The following is a 23,743-nucleotide window of genomic DNA, read 5'->3' as shown; positions in this document are numbered from 1 at the left end:
TGGCTTCATGCCCTTTCTCTTTGATCACATGACTTCCTGGCTGCTTTTGCAACAGGGTGATGTCACCCGTGTCCTATCAGGGTGGATATTTTTACGACTGGGTTGAGTCAAATGGGCAGAGTAACACGTAACACGGAGCAAGCTGCAATCTAACTGCCCTTACCCATATGACCCTCAAACTGAATAATCTCTACTCGACTTTCACAGCAACAATGCACAGAAAGAGGCCACTCAGCCCTTTTTAACCACTGCCATGCAGCCCAGACCAGGTAAGGACAGCAGATTTCCCTCCCCAAAGGGCATTGGCGAGCCAGAGGGTTTTTTTATGAAGATCAATGACAGCTGTAATGGTCATCATTACTGTATTCCAGACTTATTAATTAAATTTAAACTCCACCTGGATAAACATATGTCCCCAGAACATTTGAATAGGCATCTGGTTTGTTACTTCAATTACATGATTTATTCCTGGGATGGCAGGTCTGACATCCAGGGAGTGACTGGATTAGCTAGAACAACAGGGATCTTGGAGACTGAGGACACCTCATAGGAATCTGTAAAAGTCTGACATGACTAGGGACGGGAAAAATTTCTGACTGTAAGAGTTGCTCCTTTTTTTGAGGTATTTTAGGTGTTGGAGGTAATTTCCTCGAATTCCAGGAGCAGCAATTACTGTTTTGTATGCTGTTGCATTGTTTTGGAACTTTGGACAAAAAAAAGTCAAAACAACAGCAGTTTAAAAGGGATAAGAGCAGACAAAGGAAGCACATGGTGAGGACAGTGCAGGAGAGAGAGAGAACCTGCACAGTTACCGCCTTTGCTGTTTGAATTTGTGTATCACTGGACATCGGAGTGCATCTGGGAAAATTAACAAACAGTGAAATTCACAACTAATCTTGGAGGAACTGTTGGGCGAATTTCACAGCACAGCATCAGATAAGTTAATTGTTGTTTTAAGTCTGTCCAAGAGAAAGGCTGCAGTAGTGAGTATAGTGGATTCTTTCTTGAATATATGTTTTTGGAGATAAGACTCTTGATTAAACTTAAAATATAAGCCATAGCTATTAATTTAACCTGGGGCAGTGTTTGTAGAGGAATAAGACGGTGCTATTTTCTGGGTCTGTAGATTGTGAAGGAGGAAAAATGGAGCAAAAAAAGTGATGTGTACTTCTTGTGAGATGTGGGAGTTTAAAGAGAGTTTAAGGGTTACTGCGGATTATATCTGCCATAAATGCTGTTGGATGCAAATCTTATCAGATCGAGTGGATTGGTTGGAGAGACAAATAGAAGCAATGAGGAATTTGCAACAGCAACAGTATGTAATGGATGGCAGTTATAGGAAGGGGGTAATGTCTCAGATACAGTCACATAGATGGGTTAACTCCAGGAATGGTAAGAGAGGTAGGCAGCTAGTGCAGCAGTCTTTTGTGGATATACCATTTCAAACAGGTATGCTGTTTTGGAAAATGTAGGGGGTGATGGATTCTCAGGGGAACGTAGCACAAACAGCCATGTTTCTGGTATTGAGACTGGCTCTAATGCAACGAGGGGTACGTCGGCTTCCAAGAGATCATTTGTGTTAGGGGGTTCTGTAGTCAGAGGTATAGACAGACGTTTCTGTGGCCAGCAGAGAAAAAGCAGAATGGTGTGTTGTTTCCCCGGTGCCAGGATCAAGGATGTCTCAGAGAGGGTGCAGAATGTTCTCACGGGGGAGAGGGGCCAGCAAGAGGTCATTGTCCACATTGGAACCAAGGATATAGGAAGGGAAAAGGTTGAGACTCTGAAGGGAGATTACAGAGAATTAGGCAGGAATTTAAAAAGGAGGTCCTCAAGGGTAGTAATATCTGGATTACTCCCAGTGCTACAAGCTAGTGAGGGCAGGAATAGGAGGATAAAGCAGATGAATGCATGGCTGAGGAGCTGGTGAATGGGAGAAGGATTCACATTTTTGGACCATTGGAATCTCTTTTGGAGTAGAAGTGACCTGTACAAGAAGGACGGATTGTACCTAAATTGGAAGGGGACTAATATACTAGCAGGGAAATTTGCTAGAACTGCTTGGGAGGATTTAAACTAGTAAGGTGGGGGGGTGGGACCCAGGGAGATAGTGAGGAAGGATATCGATCTGAAATGGGTACAGCTGAGAATAGAAGTGAGTCAAACAGTCAGGGTAGACAGGGACAAGGTAGGACTAATAAATTAAACTGCATTTATTTCAATGCAAGGGGCCTAACAGGGAAGGCAGATGAACTCAGGGCATGGTTAAAAACATGGGACTGGGATATCATAGCAATTACGGAAACTTGGCTCAGGGATGGGCAGGACTGGCAGCTTAATGTTCCAGGATACAAATGCTACAGGAAGGATAGAGAGGGAGGCAAGAGAGGAGGGGGAGTGGCATTTTTGATAAGGGATAGCATTACAGCTGTGCTGAGGGAGGATATTCCTGGAAATACATCCAGGAACGTTATTTGGGTGGAACTGAGTAATAAGAAAGGGATGATCACCTTATTGGGATTGTATTATAGACCCCCCCCAATAGTCAGAGGGAGATTGAGAAACAAATTTGTAAGGAGACCTCAGCTATCTGTAAGAATAATAGGGTGGTTATGGTAGGGGATTTTAACTTGCCAAACATAGACTGGGACTGCCATAGTGTTAAAGGTTTAGCTGGAGAGGAATTTCTTAAGTGTGTACAAGACAATTTTCTGATTCAGTATGTGGATGTACCTACGAGAGAAGGTGCAAAACTTGACCTACTCTTGGGAAATAAGGCAGGGCAGGTGACTGAGGTGTCAGTGGGGGAGCACTTTGGGGCCAGTGACCATAATTCTATTTGTTTTAAAATCGTGATGGAAAAGGATAGACCAGATCCAAAAGTTGAAGTTGTAAATTGGAGAAGGGCCAATTTTGATGGTATTAGGCAAGAACTTTCGAAAGCTGATTGGAGGCAGATATTCGCAGGTAAAGGGACAGCTGGAAAACGGGAAGCCTTCAGAAATGAGATAACAAGAATCCAGAGAAAGTATATTCCTGTCAGGGTGAAAGGGAAGGCTGTAGGTATAGGGAATGTTGGATGACTAAAGAAATTGAGGACTTGGTTAAGAAAAAGAAGGAAGCATATGTCAGGTATAGACAGGATAGATCGAGTGAATCCTTAGAAGAGTATAAAGAAAGTAGGAGTATACTTAAGAGGGAAATCAGGAGGGCCAAAAGGGGACATGAGATAGCTTTGGCAAATAGAAATATGGAGAATCCAAAGGGTTTTTACAAATATGTTTAGGACAAAAGGGTAACTAGGGAGAGAATAGGGCCCCTCAAAGATTAGCAAGGCGGCCTTTGTCTGGAGCCGCAGAAAATGGGGGAGATATTAAATGAATATTTTGCATCAGTATTTACTGTGGAAAAGGATACGGAAGATATAGACTGTAGGGAAATAGATGGTGACATCTTGCAAAATGTCCAGATTACAGAGGAGGAAGTGCTGGAGGTCTTGAAATGGGTAAAGGTGGATAAATCCCCAGGACCTGATCAGGTGTACCGAGAACTCTATGGGAAGCTAGAGAAGTGATTGCTGGGCCTCTTGCTGAGATATTTGTATCATCGATAGTCACAGGTGAGGTGCCGGAAGACTGGAGGTTGGTAAATGTGGTGCCACTGTTTAAGAAGGGTGGTAAGGACAAGCCAGGGAACTATAGACCAGTGAGCCTGACCTCGGTGGAGGGCAAGTTGTTGGAAGGAATCCTGAGGGACAGGATGTACATGTATTTGGAAAGGCAAGGACTGATTCGGGATAGTCAACATGGCTTTGTGCGTGGGAAATCATGTCTCACAAACTTGATTGAGTTTTTTGATGGAGTAACAAAGAAGATTGATGAGGGCAGAGCAGTAGATGTGATCTATGTGGACTTCAGTAAGACGTTCGACAAGGTTCTCCATGGGAGACTGATTAGCAAGGTTAGATCTCATGGAATACAGGGAGAACTAGCCATTTGGATACAGAACTGGCTCAAAGGTAGAAGACAGAGGGTAGTGATGGAGGGTTGTTTTTCAGACTGAAGGCCTGTGACCAGTGGAGTGCCACAAGGATTGGTGCTGGGTCCTCTACCTTTTGTCATTTACATAAATGATTTGGATGCGAGCATAAGAAGTTCAGTTAGTAAGTTTGCAGATGACACCAAAATTAGAGGTGTATGGACAGCGAAGAGGGTTACCTCAGATTACAGCAGGATCTGGACCAGATGGGCCAATGGGCTGAGAAGTGGCAGATGGAGTTTAATTCAGATAAATGTGAGGTGCTGCATTTTGGGAAAGCAAATCTTAACAGGACTTACACACTTAATGGTAAGGTCCTAGGGAGTGTTGCTGAACAAAGAGACCTTGGAGTGCAGGTTCATAGCTCCTTGAAGGTGGAGTCACAGGTAGATAGGATAGTGAAGAAGGTGTTTGGTATGCTTTCCGTTATTGGTCAGAGTATTGAGTACAGGAGTTGGGAGGTCATGTTGCAGCTGTACAAGACATTGGTTAGGCCACTGTTGGAATATTGTGTGCAATTCTGGTCTCCTTCCTTTCGGAAAGATGTTGTGAAACTTGAAAGGGTTCAGAAATGATTTACAAGGATGTTGCCAGGGTTGGAGGATTTGAGCTACAGGGAGAGGCTGAACAGGCTGGGGCTGTTTTCCCTGGAGCGTTGGAGGCTGAGGGGTGACCTTATAGAGGTTTACAAAATTATGAGGGGCATGGATAGGATAAATAGGCAAAGTCTTTTCCCTGGGGTCAGGGAGTCCAGAACTAGAGGGCTTAAGTTTAGGGTGAGAGGGGAAAGATATAAAAGAGACCTAAGGGGCAACGTTTTCACGCAGAGGTTGGTACGTGTATGGAATGAGCTGCCAGAGGATGTGGTGGAGGTTGGTACAATTGCAACATTTAAGAGGCATTTGGATGGGTATATGAATAGGAAGGGTTTGGGAGGATATGGGCCGGGTGCTGGCAGGTGGGACTAGATTGGGTTGGGATATTTGGTCGGCATGGACAGGTTGGACCAAAGGGTCTGTTTCCATGCTGTACATCTCTATGACTCTATGACTAGATAGGGGTAAAAGCAGGAATGATATCCCTGATATCCGGAGAATCCAGAACCAGGCATCACTTAGACCCCTAAAAATAGTCTAAGGGGGTCAGCTATTTTTGACAAAGATGAGGAGAAATTTCTTCATCCAGAGAATGATGAGGCTGTGAAATTTTCTGTGACAGGAAACTGTCGAGGCCAAAACGTTGAAGAAATACGGAGGTATAGTTGTTCAGAGTAGAAGGATCAAAGGATGTGAGGAGAAAGGGGGGGATGTCATGGCATGATCAGCCGTGACCATGTGAATGGTGGAAGGCTGTGAAAGGCTGAATGGCCTACCCCTGATCTTCAGTTTACTATTTCTACGACATCCGCACAACAGCACCATTTCCCTAAAACATCTATCTTAACAGGAAAGGGTTATCTCTTGAATAAGCCTGAACTGTAGCTACCTGACGAAGAAACAGCACTCTGACAGCTAGTGCTTCCAAAACCTGTTGGACTCTCACCTGGTGTTGTGTGATTTTTAAATGTATTTAATTTGTTAGCCTGTGAAAGGATCAGGGTTTCTTTTATTTCTCCTTTTGATTCTTTTTGCTTATTTTTCATTTGACCTCCAGATCCTTACCTGGGTCTTCCACCTTTGTGCATAAACACAAAACCCCCTCAGCCCTCTGTACACCTGACATTCGCATCTCTACACAGGGGCTGGCTGCGGTTCAGACAGGTGTCACTCTTGCCTCTGACGCTTGAAGACATGGATTCAGGGCACACTCTAGAACCTGGAGTCCTGAAATCCCAACTCAATGTAATACTGAGGGACCTCTGTACTCTCAGACATGCCCTCCTTTGTTAAACTGAGACCGCTTCTATTCAGATCAATCTATAGGCTCCCAGGGATACTGCTTTGAAGAAAAACAGAGGAGTTACTCTTGACCCCTGACCTATTATTATCTCCCAATCAATGTTCATAAAATTGCCAAAACAAAAACAGTTAGGAGTATAATTTAAAAACCTTCTCGCTCCATCATAAGATAGAAAGTAGGATGCGTGCTCTACAATGGTCAGCACTATTTCTGACTCCTCAAATGCTGAAGATCTCTCTGACCAGATGCAGGAGACACAGATAATGTACAGGTTTGCATGAATAAGACATAAATAAAATTCATGGCAGACAAATGCCAAGCAACAGACACCTCCAACACGAAAGGATCTAATCACCATCCCTTGACATTCAATGGCATTGCCATCACTGAATCCCTCACTGAGTACAACTGAGGGGATCGTGCAGCCATTTCAGTTTATAGTCAACAACATTGAGGTGGGTCTGGAGTCATGTGTAGGCCAGACTAGGTGAGCACAGTAGATTTCCTTCCTGAAAGGGTATTGGTCAACCGGATGAGTTTTTACAGCGGGTTTTTGAGCAGTGGTTATAAGAACATAAGAAGATAAGAAACAATAAGATCATGGCTGATGTGTCACCATTTAGTTAGCTTTTGATTTGAAAATGTTTCCTTCGGTTCAAATTGTAGGATTCATACCCAGGCCCCCTCAGAATGTTCACTTGGGCCTTCAGGCTGTGAGTCCACCGATATCGCCACCCTCTGCCACTGCACCATCACCATAGCCCAGACAGCTCCGTAGAGCCAACTTAGATCAGTTCAAGCATTAGAAGGTGTGACACAGTATTTTGAGCACAGATACGGATCATTTGTACCAAATTCTCCATCCCATTGTTTATCGTCCACATGAGGGATGGCTCAGTGGTGAGCATTGCTGTCGCACAGTGCCAGGGACCCAAGTTCAATTCCAGCCTTGGATGACTGTCTGTGTGGTGTCGGCACATTCTCCCAATGTCTGTGTGGGTTTCCTCTGGGTGCTCCGGTTTCCTCCAAAGATGTGCAGGTTATTTGGTTTGGCCATGCTAAATCATCCATAGTGTCCAGGGGTGTGCAGGTTCGGGTGGATTGGCCATGTTAAATGTGGGATTAAAGGGATAGAGTGGGGGACTGGCTCTGGGTAGGATGCTCATCGGAGGGTTAGTGCAGACTCGATGAGCCAAATGGCCTCTCCCTGCACTCTTGAGTTTCCACAAGCCACTTGATCAATGTGTCCTTCTACCCTTTTCTCCCCCCTGTATTTATCTAATTAGACTTATAGCTATTTTGTATAATTTACCTCAACACTTCCCGTGATAATGAGTTCCACATTCTGATCACTTATTTCTGAATAAAGGAGCTTTTCCTGGACAGGGGAGCTCTTCGTGAATTCTCACTGGGATTCATTGGCAGCCATATAATGTTTCATGGTTCTTATCCTGGCCGTCCCACAGTTGGAAAATCTCTACTCCCACCACCCCCCCCAACTCTATTGAAACCTTTCATAATTACAAGGATCCTAGCCGGGGCATGCGTCAGTCTCGAGAGAAAATATCCCCAGTCTGTTCAATCGTACAATGTTCAGGAAGCTTCTTGAGGCCTGCATATTCTCAGCCCCTGAAGATCTCAATATCCAGACACCAGCTATCAAGAATGACATCTCTCACATTCCTGACTGCAATACATCTCCTGCCCTGACCTCTGATATTGTGGCAGTTATTCATAATCTCTAAGCTCTTTTAAAATAAACACATAAAACTCGCTTTTCCATCTTGACAGTGTTTCTGTGCCAAATATGGGCAACGTTTAAAATGATAAAGAAAAGGTCTGATGGGCTAGATAGGGAGAAAATATCTCCTGTTTCAGTGGAATGAAGAGGAGAGGGGGGAGGCATTACCTTCAAATTAGCATAAGGCCCAATATAAGTGTAATCAAGAAAAACATCTGCACAGAAATAACATTGGACATTCGGGATATGTTTTTCTTCTAAATGGTTGTGGATACTAGAGGTGTAACTAAAACTGACAGACGATTGTTAACGACATTAATGAGTATAGAGAAAGTCATGGCTCGTCATACTGCAGTTGTATACAACTTGAGTTTGGCCACATTTGGAATATTGTGTACAGTTCTGGTTGCCTTACTACCAGTGAGATGTGGAGGCTTTAGACATGGTACAGAAACGGTTTAACAGGACGTTGCCTGGTTCGGAGGGTATGAGCCATGGGGAGAGTTTGGACAAACTTGGTTTGCTTTCACTTGAACATCAGGAGCTGAAGGGTGACCCTATAGAAGTTTACAAAATAATGAGAGGCGTGGATAGAATGGCTGGTCAGAGTCTTTCTCCCAGGGCAGAAATGTCAATCACTCGGGGGCATAGGTTAAAGGTGAAAATGGGGGAAACTTTAAAGGAGATGTGAGAGGCAAGTTATTTTACGTAGAGAGTGGTAAGTGCCTGAAATACGTTGCCAGTGCAGGTAGAAGCAGATAGCAACGTAAAGAGGTATCTTGACAGATACATGAATGGGCAGGGAATAGAGGGATAGTGACTGATTGGGAACAAACGGTTCATAGCTTAGAAAGCATCATTTGTTGGGATAGTCTTGGTGGGCAGAAGGGCCTGTTCCTGTGCTGTGCTGTTCTTTGTTCTTTAAAACACAGGAGGGCATTTAGAATACATGGAGAATGGTGGGACCCTGGAAAGCACTGAGGATCAGAGGGGACTTGTGCATATTCACTGGTCCCTTAAGGTAGCAAGACAGGTAAAAAGAGGTTACATGGACCACATGCCTTCATTAGCCAAAGCATAGCTATAAGAGCAGGGAGGTGATGCTGGAACTGTATAAAACACTAGTTAGGGGGTAAAAACAATGACTGCAGATACTGGAAACCAGACTCTAGATTAGAGTGGTGCTGGAAAAGCACAGCAATTCAGGCAGCATCCAAGGAGCAGTAACATTGATGTTTCGGGCAAAAGCCCTTCATCAGGAATACAGGCAGAGAGCCTGAAGGATGGAGAGATAAGTGAGAGGAGGGTGTGGGTGGGGAGAAAGTAGCATAGAGTACAATGGGTGAGTGGGGGAGGGGATGAAGGTGATAGGTGAAGGAGGAGGGTGGAGTGGATAGGTGGAAAAGGAGATAGGCAGGTAGGACAAGTCCGGACAAGTCATGGGGACAGTGCTGAGCTGGAAGTTTGGAACTGGGGTGAGGTGGGGGAAGGGGAAATGAGGAAGCTGTTGAAGTCCACATTGATGCCCTGGGGTTGAAGTGTTCCGAGGGGGAAGATGAGGCGTTCTTCCTCCAGGTGTCTGGTGGTGAGGGAGCGGCGGTGAAGGAGGCCCAGGACCTCCATGTCCTCGGTAGAGTGGGAAGGGGAGTTGAAATGTTGGGCCACAGGGCGGTGTGGTTGATTGGTGCGGGTGTCTAAAACACTAGTTAGGCCACAGCTTAGGGTACTGGGTGTAGCTCTGGAATCCACAGAGTGATGTGATTGCACTGGGGAGGGTGCAGGAGAGAGTTCCGAGGCTGTTGCTAGGTCTAAAGAGATTCAGTTATGGAGACCGGACAGACTTGGGATTGTTCTCCTTGAAGTAGAGGAAACTGAAGGGGAATGTGATGGAGATGTATAAAACTGTGAGGAATACAGATGGGGTGGATGGAAAGAAACATGTCCCCGTTGTGGAGGGATCAATGTCCAGGGGCGCAGACCGAAGGTAAGGAGTGGGAAGTTGAAAGGAGATGTGAGGGAAAGCCTTTTCACCCACAAGGCTTTGGGGATCTGGAACCCACTGCCTGGAAGGATGGGAGAGACACAAACCCTCATCACATTGGAGAATTATTCAGATGCGCACATGCTAAGAAGATGGACCAACTAGTGGGGAATGGGATTAGAATAGTTAGGTGGTTGTTTTTGACTGGCACAAACTTGATGGGTTGAGGAGCCTTTCTCTGTGCTTTCAATCTCTATGACTCCATGGCCATGACGATGCTCACCATTTGCTGATTGAAAGGTGGAAGAGATTTGATAGGCTGAATGGCCTCCTCCAATTCCACTTTCCTGGTGAGCTATTGGAAGAATTTGACGCAAGATGAAAGCAAGGGAGAGAGATTGGCTAAACCCTACCCAAACTATCCAGCTAACTTCCAGCTGTGTGTACATCATTGGCTCCCCACCCTGGACACACAGTCTCCCGGGAGAATTAAAACAGTCCTAAGACCAGTTTAGAGGGGAAAGAAATCTCCCGGTATTTACCGGTGAAATCACACTCAGCACATTGAGGGAAAATAGTCAACAATAGTTTGACACCCATTTTGTGTTCCTTTATCCAACTTCCTTTATCATACGATGTCATGTGCTCCAATTCTGAACAGTCAATACTGAATCTGAGTCTTTGGCCAATGGGAACAACAGAGATATTCTCCTGAATCAAAGCGTGAACCTCTGAAAATGCAAGATAAAACAAACCCATCGGCTTGCATTTACATAGCGCCTACGACATAATAAAATGTCCCAAGGGGCTTTCACAGGAGCAAAGTTAGATCAAAATTGGCACTGATTCACACAGGATGATCTTAGGAGAGAGGAGCAAGGGTAGGTTTGAAGGAATGTTTACAAGTGTTGGAAAAATTCAGCCCATGGAATCAGAGACCACAAAACGAGGATCACGGTGAAATTGACAAACGGTTTATTGAGGAGAAAGTGAGGACTGCAGATGCTGGAGATCAGAGCTGAAAGTGTGTTGCTGGAAAAGCGCAGCAGGAAAACGGTATATTGAACAAAGCAAAATTGTGGAAGAGAAATTGACCAGGCTGACACAGAATTGATTCTCTGCACAGATGGCCAGGATTCTCTTCCCTGAGTGGAAGGTGCAGACAGGCTTTATAGGGGCACTGCACATAGGTGATAATTGTAAAGCAGTTACAGTACAATGGGGAAAATTATGAAGCGATTAAAACAAGAATAAACTGAATGAAAATTAATCAAACGTCCGGCAGCAGCAATTCATTTGTAGTTGACACAGGAGATTCCAGCCATTTCCGTGAGTGGGTTAGGATGTCTTCTAGAGGATTCTTCATTGTATTTCCTGTCCGCACGCAGATGTGTGAATGTCTCTTCTCCTGGCATCCAGGTCTGTCCATTGTGTTCCTCCTGCGAGCGAAATCTTCCGGGGACTCTCAGTCTGCCTCTTTGTTTATGTGGTATTGGTTTCAACAGGACGTGAGCCTGCCCTTAGCGTTTTGGGATCGCAGTGCTAATCGGGGCTGGGAGCTTTACTGTGCAGGCTGTTTGGGAAGTGTATTCTCTGGTCTGGGAGCAGCTTGGCCATACCTGGTTTCTTTGTTAGCCTGCTTGGCCAAGACTGGGGCATTGTGGGTGTGTTCTATGTGTGTTGGCAGGCTTGATCTCTGTGTTTCACAAACCTGACTCTGTGTTTCTTATGTGGTCATGCTGTAGGTGGGCAGGGTAGCAGATCTTTCTCCCATAACAAGGAAGAGAGAGAGAGGCAGAGAGTGTTCAGACAGGCAGCTCCAGTGTTCAGAGTTCAGGACCAATACGGTTGGAATGTGGAGTTAAGGAAGTGAAGGATGAAGCAAAGGCCAGATTTGGAAAACTGCAGAACCTTTGGATGGTTGTGAGACTGGAGATAAGGTTACAGAGGTTACAGAGATAAGGAGGGGCATGAAGTCTTGAGGAACCTGGACATTAGAGTGAGAACTATCGAGATAAAGAACTGTGGAAGTGTTCCGTGCCTTCAGTCAGTAAGTGTAATCTCCGAGACAAGTTAATGTTGTGGGTGGAATGCCTGAGTCATTCCAATCTGTCTCTCTCTGCCAACTCTGAGCTGATTTCTTGTGTATTTGCAGCATTTCCTGTTCATAAACTGTTTGGAATATAGAGAATCTGTACAGTCTGAGTGGAAGCCCATGGCGGGTAATTATATTTGCAGGAAATCGATGTTTTATAATTATTGGTATGCTATGTAATTGCAGCTACAAAAACCATGAAAATTTACAGTAAGGAAGGAGGCCATTCAGCCCAGCATGCCTGTGATGCCTCTTCGAAAGATCAGCTTAAATCCTTGTTATTCATCCATAACAGTGTCGGGGTTAGGAAAAATGCTTTTAGTTTAGTAACCCAGAGACGCAAGTCATGTCCTGGGGGCCCAGGTTCAAATTCCACCAGAACAGAGGACGGATATTGAACAAAACAAAAATCTAGAGTTAAAAGTCGAATGATGACTATGAAACGCTTGTCATAAAAACCCAAGTGGTTCCCTAATATCCTTTGGGGAAGGAATTCTACTATCCTTACCTGGTCTGACATTTATTCATTCACAGGATGAGGGCATCACTGGCACAGCAGCATTTATTACCCATCCCTAATTACCCAGAGGGCAGTTAAGAGTCAACCATGTTGCTGTGGGTCTGGAGTCACATGTAGGTCAGACCAGGTAAGGATGGCAGATTTCCTTCCCTAAAGGACATTACTGAATCAATTGGGTGTTTTCCCAACAACCAGCAATGGATTCAAAGTCTTCATTAGACTCTTAAATCCAGATCATTTATTATTGAATTCAAATTCCACCATCAGCCTTGGCAGGATTTAAATCTGCATCCCCAGAACATTACCTGTGTCTCTGGATTAACAGTCCAGTGATAGCTCCAGACCCCCAGCGTTGTGGTTGACTCTTCACTGCCATCTGAAATGGACAAGCAAATCACTCAATTGTATCGACTGTTAGAAAGTTTCAGAACAGAAATGAAACTGGACTTACTTCCCGACATTGAAAAAGGCACAGGAAATGTGAACTACAAACTCCGCCCTGCCAACCCTGCAAAGCCCACCTGACCAACATCTAGGGGCTAGTGCCAAAATTGGGAGAGCTGTCTCTCACACACTAGCCCAGCACCAGCCTGACATAGTCATACTCACAGAATCAACCATTCCTGGCTATGTCCTGTCCCATTGGCAGGACAGACCCTGTGGAGCTGGGATATAGTCAGGAGGGAGTTGCCCTGGAAGTCCTCAACATTGTCTGTGAACTCCATGAGGTCTCATGGCTTCAGGTTAAACATTGGCAAGGAAACCTCCTGCTGGTTACCACATACCATCCTCCCTTGGCCAATGAATCTGTGCTCCTCCATGTTGAACAACACTTGGAGGAAGCACTGAGGGTGGCAAGGGCACAGAATATACTCTGAGTGGGGGATTTCAAAGCCCACCATCAACAGTGGCTTGGCAGCAACATTAATGATCAAGCAGGTCAGGTCCTAAGGGGCATTGTTGTTAAACTGAGTCTGCAGCAGGTGGTGAGGGAGCCAACAAGAGGGAAAAACATACTTGGCCTCACCCTTACCAATCTGCTGGCTGCATCTAACCATGATAGTATCTGTCGGAGTGACCACCTCACAGCCTTTGTGAAGATTAAAGTCCCACCTTCACATTGACAATACCCCCATCACTGTGTTAAATGGGATAGACTTCAAACAGATCTAGCAATGCAAGTCTGGCCATATATGGAGCGTTTTGGGTCACCAACAGCTGTAGAATTATAGTCTAGCACAATCTGCAACCTCATGGCCTGGCATATCCTCCACTCAACCATTACCATCAAGCCAGGGGATCATCTTTCTTCACTGTCACTGGGCCAAAATCCTGGAATTCCCTCTTTAAGGGCATTGTGGGTCTACCTACAGCACATGGACGACAGGAGTAGAAATTAGCTCACCACCACCTTCTCCAGGGCATGTAAAGATGGACAGTAAATGCTGGCCTGGCCAGCAACACCCACATCCTATGAGTAAATAACAAAAAAGACAATTAGGAGTGCAGCAGGGTGGAAGTTACTATTTACAATCAACAAGAAACACTTGCCAAACTGGTGATGTTCAGATATCTGACTGTTTACACTGAGTGAGAAGGAGCTAAATTGACATGTTAATAATATGAATCTCCTGGGAAACACTCAGTCATGTGAGAAATCTGTTTTGCAATTTGAAGATGTTTAGACTAAACTTATCACAGGGAGTCAAAGACTCAGATTTCAACAGGAAGTTCACAGTTGGTTTTTTTGTGCACCTTATTTTCTGTACTACGCTAAAGGTTTTGAACCCATGATTTTAAATTCTAGGATTGTATGGTTTTCCCTGTTGGAAACAATGAGATTTTTGAATGTCGCCCTGAGAAATGAGACTTTCTCCTAACTTTCCATCTTGTATTCTTCAGGGCACTGGCAAGAATGCAAAGGAAAGAATATGTTACACTGCAACGGCCAAATGGCTGCCAATGGACTCTGACGGGTAGTGACATTGTCTTGTAATAAACACCAGTTGTATGGTGACTGACAATTAACTGCCAAGGTTTGTTTAAATTTAAACCAGGCAGATCGATTCAATTTCAAAACACTTTCTTGACTGCTGAACTCTGATAGACACAGCATAGCCGAAAGCCACCCGCAGAAACATGGTAATTCCCTACTGCTGCCCAACAACCCTCCAGAACTTGATATTCACCAGCTCCTACTATCCCATTCCAGTCTGTACACTTTCAGTTGCTTGGGGCTTTGCTGATGGATGCTCATGTTGCTTTGACAGATGAGAATTCAGCAAAAGAAAACAAAAAAAAACATTTCCTGATAGTGCAACCCATACTTTAACGACTCGCTGTAACCATCCCTGGCTACCATATTGGCATTGGGCATTGCCCAGCAGTTATATAGACTGTAAGAACCCAAGCCTCCTTGAGCCAACCCTGTCATTCAACAGGTCAAATTGTAGCCTCAAGTCCATTTTCCATGTTCTATCTATCTGATTTACTCCCCCCCCCATCCCACCTTACCCAAGACACCCTCCACCCCTGTCTCCACCCCTGCTCCACCATCCTCAGCATAAATACCCCTTTTTCCCAGCTGCTTTCAGTGCTGACAAAGTATCACTGGACTTGAGTCTATTTTACTCTCTACAGATATTGCCGGACCTGTTGAATTTCTCTCATTCTCTGTATTTGTTTCAGATTTCCGGATTCCACAGTTCTTTGTTTTACTTTCCAGAACAATAGCTGTAGGTTCTGAATTATTTAAAATGCATTTACAGAATGTAGATGTCACTGTCTAGGCCAGCATTTATTGCCTGTCCCTAATTGCCTAGAGTTTAGAGTCAATCACATAGGTCTGGAGTCATATGTAGGTCAGGCCAGGTCAGGGTGACAGATTTCTTTCCGTAAAGGTATTAGATGTGTTTTTTCAACAATCAGCAACAGTCTCATGGTTATCATCAGATTCTTAATTCTATTTTTTAAAATGAATTTAATTCTTTATTTTTAAAGAATTTAAGTTGCAGACGTTTCGTCCCCTGTCTAGGTGACATCCTCAGTGCTTGGGGAGCCTCCTGTGAAGCCCTTCTGTGATCTTTCCTCCGGCATTTGTAGTGGTTTGAATCTGCCGCTTCCGGTTGTCAGTTCCAGCTGTCCGCTGCAGTGGCCGGTATATTGGGACCAGGTGGATGTGCTTATTGATTGAATCTGTGGATGAGTGCCATGCCTCTAGGAATTCCCTGGCTGTTCTCTGTTTGGCTTGTCCTATAATAGTAGTGTTGTCCCAGTCGAACTCATGTTGCTTGTCATCTGCGTGTGTGGCTACTAAGGATAGCAGGTCGTGTCGTTTCTTGGCTAGTTGGTGTTCATGGATGTGGATCATTAGCTGTCTTCCTGTTTGTCCTATATAGTGTTTTGTGCAGTCCTTGCATGGGATTTTGTACACTACATTGGTTTTGCTCATGTTGGGTATTGGGTCCTTCGTTCTGGTGAGTTGTTGTCTGAGAGTGGCTGTTGGTTTGTGTGCTGTTATGAGTCCTAGTGGTCGCAGTAGCCTGGCTATCAGTTCGGAAATGCTCTTGATGTATGGTAGTGTGGCTAGTCCTTTGGGTTGCGGCATGTCCTCGTTCCGTTGTCTTTCCCTTAGCCATCTGTTGATGAAATTCGCTAAAAACGGATACCCGCGCAATTTCATCAACAGATGCTAAGGGAAAGACAATGGAATGAGGACATGCCACAACCCAAAGGACTAGCCACACTACCATACATCAAGAGCATTTCCGAACTGACAGCCAGACTACTGCGACCACTAGGACTCATAACAGCACACAAACCAACAGCCACTCTCAGACAACAACTCACCAGAACGAAGGACCCAATACCCAACATGAGCAAAACCAATGTAGTGTACAAAATCCCCTGCAAGGACTGCACAAAACACTATATAGGACAAACAGGAAGACAGCTAACGATCCGCATCCATGACCACCAACTAGCCACGAAACGACACGACCAGCTATCCTTAGTAGCCACACACGCAGATGACAAGCAACATGAGTTCGACTGGGACAACACTACTATTATAGGACAAGCCAAACAGAGAACAGCCAGGGAATTCCTAGAGGCATGGCACTCATCCACAGAGTCAATCAATAAGCACATCCACCTGGTCCCAATATACCGGCCACTGCAGCGGACAGCTGGAACTGACAACCAGAAGCAGCAGAGACAAACCACTACAAATGCCAGAGGAAACATCACAGAAGCGCTTCACAGGAGGTTCCCAAGCACTGAGGATGTCACCAAGACAGGGGACGAAATGTCTGCAACACAAATTCCCAGCTCGGCGAACAGAACCACAACAACGAGCACCCGAGCTACAAATCTTCTCACAAACTTTTAATGAATTTAAATTCCACCATCTACAACGGTTTAATTCGAACGCGGGTGCACAGAACATTATCTGAGTTTCCAGATTAATAGGTCTGGTGATAATACACAGCCTCCCCAGTTCTCACTCCCCAATTATCACACCGCACTGAGTCAACAGATGTGAAGCCGGAAAAGCACAGCAGGTCAGATAGCATCCGAGGAGCGGGAAGGTCAGTTTGAAATGAACTCCTCACATTAATTAAGATCAGAAGAACAAATGCAGAAAATGAGAATAGGCCATTTAGCCCTTCAGCTCTGCCTCTCCAATCAATAAGGTATCGGGAACGATAGTCTAGTTGTTATGTTGGTGTGCGCGAGAGATCACACAGGGAGTCCAAGTTGCTATGGCAACATTTGCTTTTCCAAGCAAGTTGCAACTTCGAGCTATGGACTGTATTGGTAAAGGCACCATTCCAAGACGGGTCAGGAATCTCTCCTGCTCTCACCACCAGGTATTGGTATGTCCAGTGTTGTCTCTTGAAAAATTATTATTCTCCGTTACAGATTCATTCCAACAATCGAAGTGGATGGTCAACTCGTTTGGCCATGAGTCAAGATTAGAGTGGTACTGGAAAAGCACAGCAAGTCAGGCAGCAGCTGAGGAGCAGGAAAATGGACGTTACAGACAAAAGCCCTTCATCGGGAAAACTTGCTTGATCATGTTATGAATACATTTTCCATGGCTGTTAACTCCTGGAGTGGGACTTGAACCTGGAGTTATTATCTCAGATACACGGATGCCAGCCACTATGGCACAATACCTCCACGCTGTCATGTTACTGGGACCATTATTTCAAAAGCCATGAGTTCAAATTCTATCACAGCTGCTTAGAACTTTCAAACCAATGAACTAAATAAACTTGTCATAAAAACTTTGCATCAAAAACAGTAACCCAGGACATGACTGGGTTGCTAATGTTGTTGGTGGAAGGAATTCTTTGGAATTTACCACACCCCCAGCAACGCGCATGACTAAACAATGATAGATTGAGCAAGGAGGATTGCAAAGAGACCTCGGTGTCTTCATGCACCAGCCACTGAGAGTAAGCATTGCAGGCGCAGCATGGGGTGGAGAAGGCAAATGGAATGTTGGGCTCCATTGTGAGAGAATTCAAGTACAGAAGCAGGAACGTCTTGCTGCAATTATGCAGGGCTTTAGTGAGCTCACACCTGAAATGCTGCGTGAGGTTTGGTCTCCTTGTCTGAGGACAAATGTTCTGGCAATGAAGGGAGTATAGTAAATGTTTACCAGATTGACTCCTGGGATGGCAGGACTGACGTATGAAGAGATACTGAATTGGTTAGGATTACACTCATACGTAATTAAAAGAATGAGGGGGATCTCATAGAAACTTATAAAATTCTAATAGAACTTGATATCGCAACCGCAGGAAAGTTTGTTCCCAATGACCGGGGAATCCAGAACCAGAGTCACAGTTTAAGTATATGGGAAAGGCCATTTAAGGCTGAGCTAAGGATGAATTTCTTCAGCCAGAGAATGGTGAGGCTGTGGGATTCTCTGCCTCAAAATGCAGTTGAGGTCAAACCATTGAATGCTTTCAAGAAGGAGTTAGATATGGCTCTTAGGGCTAAAGGGATCAAAGAATATGGGGAGAATGTGGGAACAGGGGACTGAGTTGGATGGTCAGCCATGATCATCTTGAATGGCAGAGTGAGCACAAAGAGCCAAATGGCCCCCCGCTCCTATTTTCTATCTGTCTATGTAAGGGCTCTCTGAAATGGCTGGACAAGTCACTCAGTTGCCCAGGAGATGGTTCATTGCCACTCTCTCCTTAGTGAATTCGGGCTGGGTATAAAAGTTGGTCTTGTCAATGATGCTCATATCCTGTGCGTGAATGAACTGAATGAAGGATTGCAGCTGTATTTTATGTTTTGCCAAGTTTGGCCTCAAGGAGTACCATCCAGCACTAAAACAAATGGTTGTCAAAATTGGGGAATCTGTGGCAGCAGAAAGGGTAAACAGCATCCCTGTGTTATTTTCACCCAATGATGCCTCTCTCCCTTCCCTCACTACTTCCTCACTGATCAGCAGCGTGAACTTGAAAGTTGAAATTTCCACTGTCACGAAGTACTTATAAATCAAAACAGACTACTTAACTCAATGAGATCCACACCAGTGGTAACGTTTCAGATGAGCACTATAGCAAAGGTGTTGTGAAATTTGAAAGGGTTCAGAAAAAGATTTACAAAGCTGTTGCCGGGAGAGGCTGAATAGGCTGGGGCTGTTCTCCCTGGAGCATTGGAGACTGAGGGATGGACCTTATAGAGGTTTATAAAATCCTGAGGGGCATGGATGAGATGAATAGAAAAGTCTCTTACCTGGGATGGGGGAGTCCAGAACTAGAGAGCATTGTTTTAAGGTGACAGGGGTAAGATTTAACTGGGGCCTATGCGGCAATGTTTTCACACAGAGGGTGGTGCATGTAATATCGAGCTGCCAGAGGAAGTGGTGGAGGTGGGCGCAATTACAGCATTTAGAAGGCATCTGGATGGTATTTGAATCGGGCCAAATGCTGGTAAATGGGACGAGATTAATTTAGAATATCTGGTCAGCATGGGTGAGTTGGACCGAAGGGTCTGTTTCCGTGCATTACAGCTCTATGACTCTATGAGTGTCTTTCCCCTTTATCCCCTCCCACTCCCTCAATGCCACTCTTTTCTATTCCTTTCTCTCTCTTGTCCTTATCTGATTCCCTCCTCCCCAAATGTATCAAAATTATTCACCTCAACCACTCCCTGTGCCATGGTGTTCCACTTTCTCACCATCTCTGCAGTGAGATATTTCTGCTGCATACCTAACTGATTTATTACTCATTTTTCTGTCTTGTATGGACTCCAGTTTTGGTCTACTCCCACAGCTTCCCTGTCAGATCCTTTCATCATCAAAGCTTGTAGGACAGGGTTTTAATCATAATCTTTATTTAAGAAGGAATTTTAGCTGTTACCAGATTAGTGTGCATTGTGTTCGAAGAAGATTCGTCGGGGTTCTCATATAGAATGTGTGTGATTGGGTTTGTGTTCTGACAAGCTCAGTTATACATGTGCAAACACATTAATAGAATCTAGCAAATTACTCAGGGGAAATTAAATCAAAGGTTTGTCTCTCCTGCTGAACTCAAGCTTGTAAGTAATATTTATGATTTGGCAAAAAAAAAGCGTAAAATTCATTTCCTGTAATAACACATCTTTAAGCTCATTGTTACATCAGGACAGACTGCAAGTGCCATAGACTATGCTCAGATTTAATAATTATCTCAATGTGGAATGTATTGCATTTTGTTAGCACCTGTCCCAATGCGGTTTGCAGCCAATGTGAGTCTGATAAAGCGTTGTCACTGCTTGAATGGCAGGAGCCAGGGCGTATTCACTTGTCAAAGAATGGCTGTGGTACCCACTTCACTTAACCTGACTGGGGAAGAGGTAAAGTCAAAACGTGTCGTGCTGGAAAAGCACAGCCAGTCAGGCAGCATCGGAGGAGCATAAACCCTTCAATTATGCTCGAAACGTTGATTCTCCTGCTCCTTGGATGCTGCCTGACCAGCTGTGCTTTTCCAACACCACACTCTCGACTCTGACCCCAGCAAGTGCAGCCCTCACTTTCTCCTGGGGAAGTGGTAAAGTCAGGCAAGGGAGGGGAATAATCATTTGTCATGTGCTTTTATACCGATATTCATGAGTCAGGTTCAAGGAAAAGGCAGAGTCAAGCACTGTCTTCAGAATTGGACTTCTTTACACACTACTATTGCGTGTTAAGACCAAATCCTACAATATATGGCAAATAGTTAATGTTGTTCCTCTATTCATGAAAGAAAATAGCAACAGTCCAGAAAAAAACTATAGACCAGTGAGTGGCTAGACAGCTATCTTAGGGATAGAATTTACGTGCATTTAGAAAAGAATGGCCTATTTAGGGACAGTCAGCATGGCTTTGTGCGCGGTAGATCATGTCTTACTAATTTGATTGAAATTTTCAAGGAGGTGACAACGGTGATCGATGAGGGTAGAGCAGTGGATATTGTCTACATGGATTTGAGAAGGCTTTCAACAAGGTTCCCTCATGGTAGGCTCATCCAGAAGATTAAGATACATGGGATTCACGGTGACTTGGCCACATGGATTCAGAATTGGCTTGCCCATAGAAGACAAAGGGTAGTGGTGGAAGAATGTTTTTTCTGGCTGAGGGTCTGAAATTGATGGTCTTCCACACGGATCTGTACTGGGACCTCTGCTGTTTGTGATATATATAAATTACAGATGATACAAATATTGGTGGAGTTGTGGATAGTGTAGAAGCTTGTCAAATGATGCAGTGGGATAGCGATCAGTTGCAGATAAAGGCAGAGAAATGGATGATGGAGTTTAATCCAGGTAAATGTGAGGTACTGCACTTTGGGAACTCAAATGTTCAGGAAAAATATATTGTTAATGGCAGGACCCTAAATAAAATTGATATGCAGAGAGATCTTGGGGTTCAAGTCCATAGCTCCCTGAGAGTGGCCACACAAGTAGATAGGGTGGTAAAGAAGGCGTATGGCATGCTTGCCTTTATTGGTCAGGGTATGGAACACAAGAGTCAGGATGTCATGTTGCAGCTTTATCGGACTTTGGTTAGGTCACACTTAGAGTATCGCATTGAATTCTGGTCGCCACATTACAGGAGGGATATGGAGGCTTCACAGAGGGTGCAGAAGAGGTTTCCCAGGACGCTGCCTGGATTAGAGGAAATGAGCTATAAGGAGAGGGTAGAAAACACTCGGGTTGTTTTCACTGGTGCGGAGCAGGCTGAGGGGAAACTTGATTAGATTAGATTCCCTATAGTGTGGAAACAGGCTCTTAGGCCCAACCGGTTTTCCAAAGAGTAATCCACCCCCCCCTTTGACTAATGCATCTAACACTATGGGCAATTTATCATGGTTTAGATTAGAGTGGTGTTGGAAAAGCACAGCAGTTCAGACAGCATCTGAGGAACAGGAAAATCGACGTTTCGGGCAAAAGCCCTTCATCACCAATTATCATGGCCAATTCACCTGACCAGCACATCTTTGGACTGTGGGAGGTAACCGGAGCACCCGGAGGAAACCCACGCAGACACGGGGAGAATGTGCAAACTCCACACAGACAGTTACCTGAAGCTGGAATCAAACCTGGGACCCTGGTGCTGTGAGGCAGCAGTGCCGCCCAAGTCTAGATAGAAGTCTGTAAAATTATGAGGTGCATACTTGAGGTTGACAGCCAGAATTAATGTAATTTGGTATCATATTTGACACAACATTGTTGGCCGACGGGCCTGTTCCTGTGCTGTACAGTTCTATGTTCTACATGGGGCTCAGAGATATACCAGGCACTAGCTGTACTATTACATTATTGAAAGATTATTCCATAAAGTCAATTCTCTCATCCTGTTGGTTAGCCTACTCCACATGTTTTCTTTGTGTGTTCTTCTCTTTCTACGTTTTCCTGTCTTGTTCAACCAATTCCGCCCATACAGTGCTATCTATTCTCAATGAGGAGTAGCGCTGTGGCATCATCACAAGGTTGCCCCAGGGTCCCAAAGGCTGCGGGTAGTTACCTCAATAGGAAGGAAGTTGTTCATCTGGACTCCCATATTTGCTCATTTGAAATGTGATGTTTCAAGTGGGAAACAATACTCCCAAACACCACAGTGCTCAAAATTCCTCTCAGAAATCTCTCGGAGGCACAACCTTTCGGTCATGCCACAGCGAGTGGTCCTGGGGGAGTGCTGGAGATACCTCCTTCTGGGTGAGATGCTAACCCCAAGTCCTCTACCATGGCACCATTTCCAAAAGAATAAATTAGTTCTGTCTGGTCTCCCAGGACTAATATTCAACCCTCAACTTCATATCCCATAATTTGGTCATTATCACATTGCCGCTATTTGGGAACTTTCTGTGTGCAAACTGGTTTCTGCATTCCCTCCATCACAGCAATGACATCACTTCGAAAGCTTTTCATTGGATGTGTTGTGTGTTGGAATTATGTAAAAGACTCTAAATCAATGCAACTTCTTTTTTACTTTTTTGCCCTTCATGCTTTTGAGTGATCATTCCATATTGCAGGTATATTAAGGGAGTTGGTTAGCTCAGTTGGCTGGATGGTGAGTTTGTATTGCAGAGTGAACCAAGAATTTAATTCCCACACCAGCCATTGTTACCATGAAGTACTCCCCTTCTCAACCTTGTCCCCTCAACTGACGCATGGTCACCCTCAGGTTTAAACCACCACCAGTCTCTCTCTCTAATGAAAGCCATGATGTGGAAGTCCCGGTATTGAACTGGGGTGAACAAAGTTTAAAAAAATCACACAACACCAGGTTATACAACAGTCCAACAGGTTTATTTGGAATTACAAGCTTTCGGAGCATTGCTCCTTCATCAGGTAGCTAGTGGGACAGGATCATAGGACACAGAATTTATAGCAAAAGATCAAAGTGTCATACAATTGATGTCATATATTGAATAAAACTAGATTGCTGTTAAGTTTTTAATAACTTAAAATGGGGATGGAAGTTTCAATTGTTTAATATGCAAAACTCAGAATTTCTTTCAAGTCACAGCCCTGAGAAAATTTAAGGTTTAATCAATGTTAAAAAAAAAGTGACATCTCAGATCAGACAATGCATTAAAGGTGTGAGGTTGGAGGATGGCTGTGTCCCAATCCTGAGTCAGACTTGGTCTATTTCCAAAGTAGGAAGAGAGCAGCCCTCGCGTCTGATAGAACTGTGGTGACAAGATGTTTGACAAGAGTTTATGGCTCAACTGCTTTATTGAATTTGGATCCATTCTCTAAGCACAGGAAAATACTGTGCGGCACGGTGGCACAGTGGTTAGCACTGCTGCCTCACAGCGCCAGAGACCTGGGTTCAATTCCCACCTCAGGCGACTGACTGTGTGGAGTTTGCACATTCTCCCTGTGTCTGCGTGGGTTTGCTCCGGTTTCCTCCCACAGTCCAAAGATGTGTAGGTTAGGTGAATTGGCCATGCTAAATTGCCCGTAGTGTTAGGTAAGGGGTAA

General features: G+C 44.6%; 2 long non-coding RNA genes across 2 annotated transcripts in view; one reads left to right on the top strand and one right to left on the bottom strand.

The window, feature by feature from the left end:
* Positions 1–23,743, bottom strand: part of LOC148147478 (uncharacterized) — a 116,992-nt gene that overhangs the window by 9,056 nt on the left and 84,193 nt on the right. The window contains exons 3-4 of the long non-coding RNA XR_015759697.1: positions 13,677–13,742; positions 12,577–12,647 (exon numbers count right to left, since the gene is read on the bottom strand). This is a non-coding gene — a long non-coding RNA (uncharacterized LOC148147478). The remainder of the gene's footprint in view (positions 1–12,576; positions 12,648–13,676; positions 13,743–23,743) is intronic.
* LOC122556450 (uncharacterized) lies at positions 133–22,113 on the top strand. Its single transcript, XR_015759696.1, has 2 exons — positions 133–269; positions 17,195–22,113. It is a non-coding gene; the product is annotated as an uncharacterized LOC122556450 (long non-coding RNA).

Source organism: Chiloscyllium plagiosum, unplaced genomic scaffold (assembly GCF_037043375.1).
Source record: "Chiloscyllium plagiosum isolate Xiang-an unplaced genomic scaffold, Cpla_swu_hap1 HiC_scaffold_16, whole genome shotgun sequence".
In the NCBI taxonomy this organism is placed as follows: Eukaryota; Metazoa; Chordata; class Chondrichthyes; order Orectolobiformes; family Hemiscylliidae; genus Chiloscyllium; species Chiloscyllium plagiosum.
Note: the sequence above shows the minus strand (reverse complement) of the source record. Positions and strands in the feature narration are given on the sequence as shown.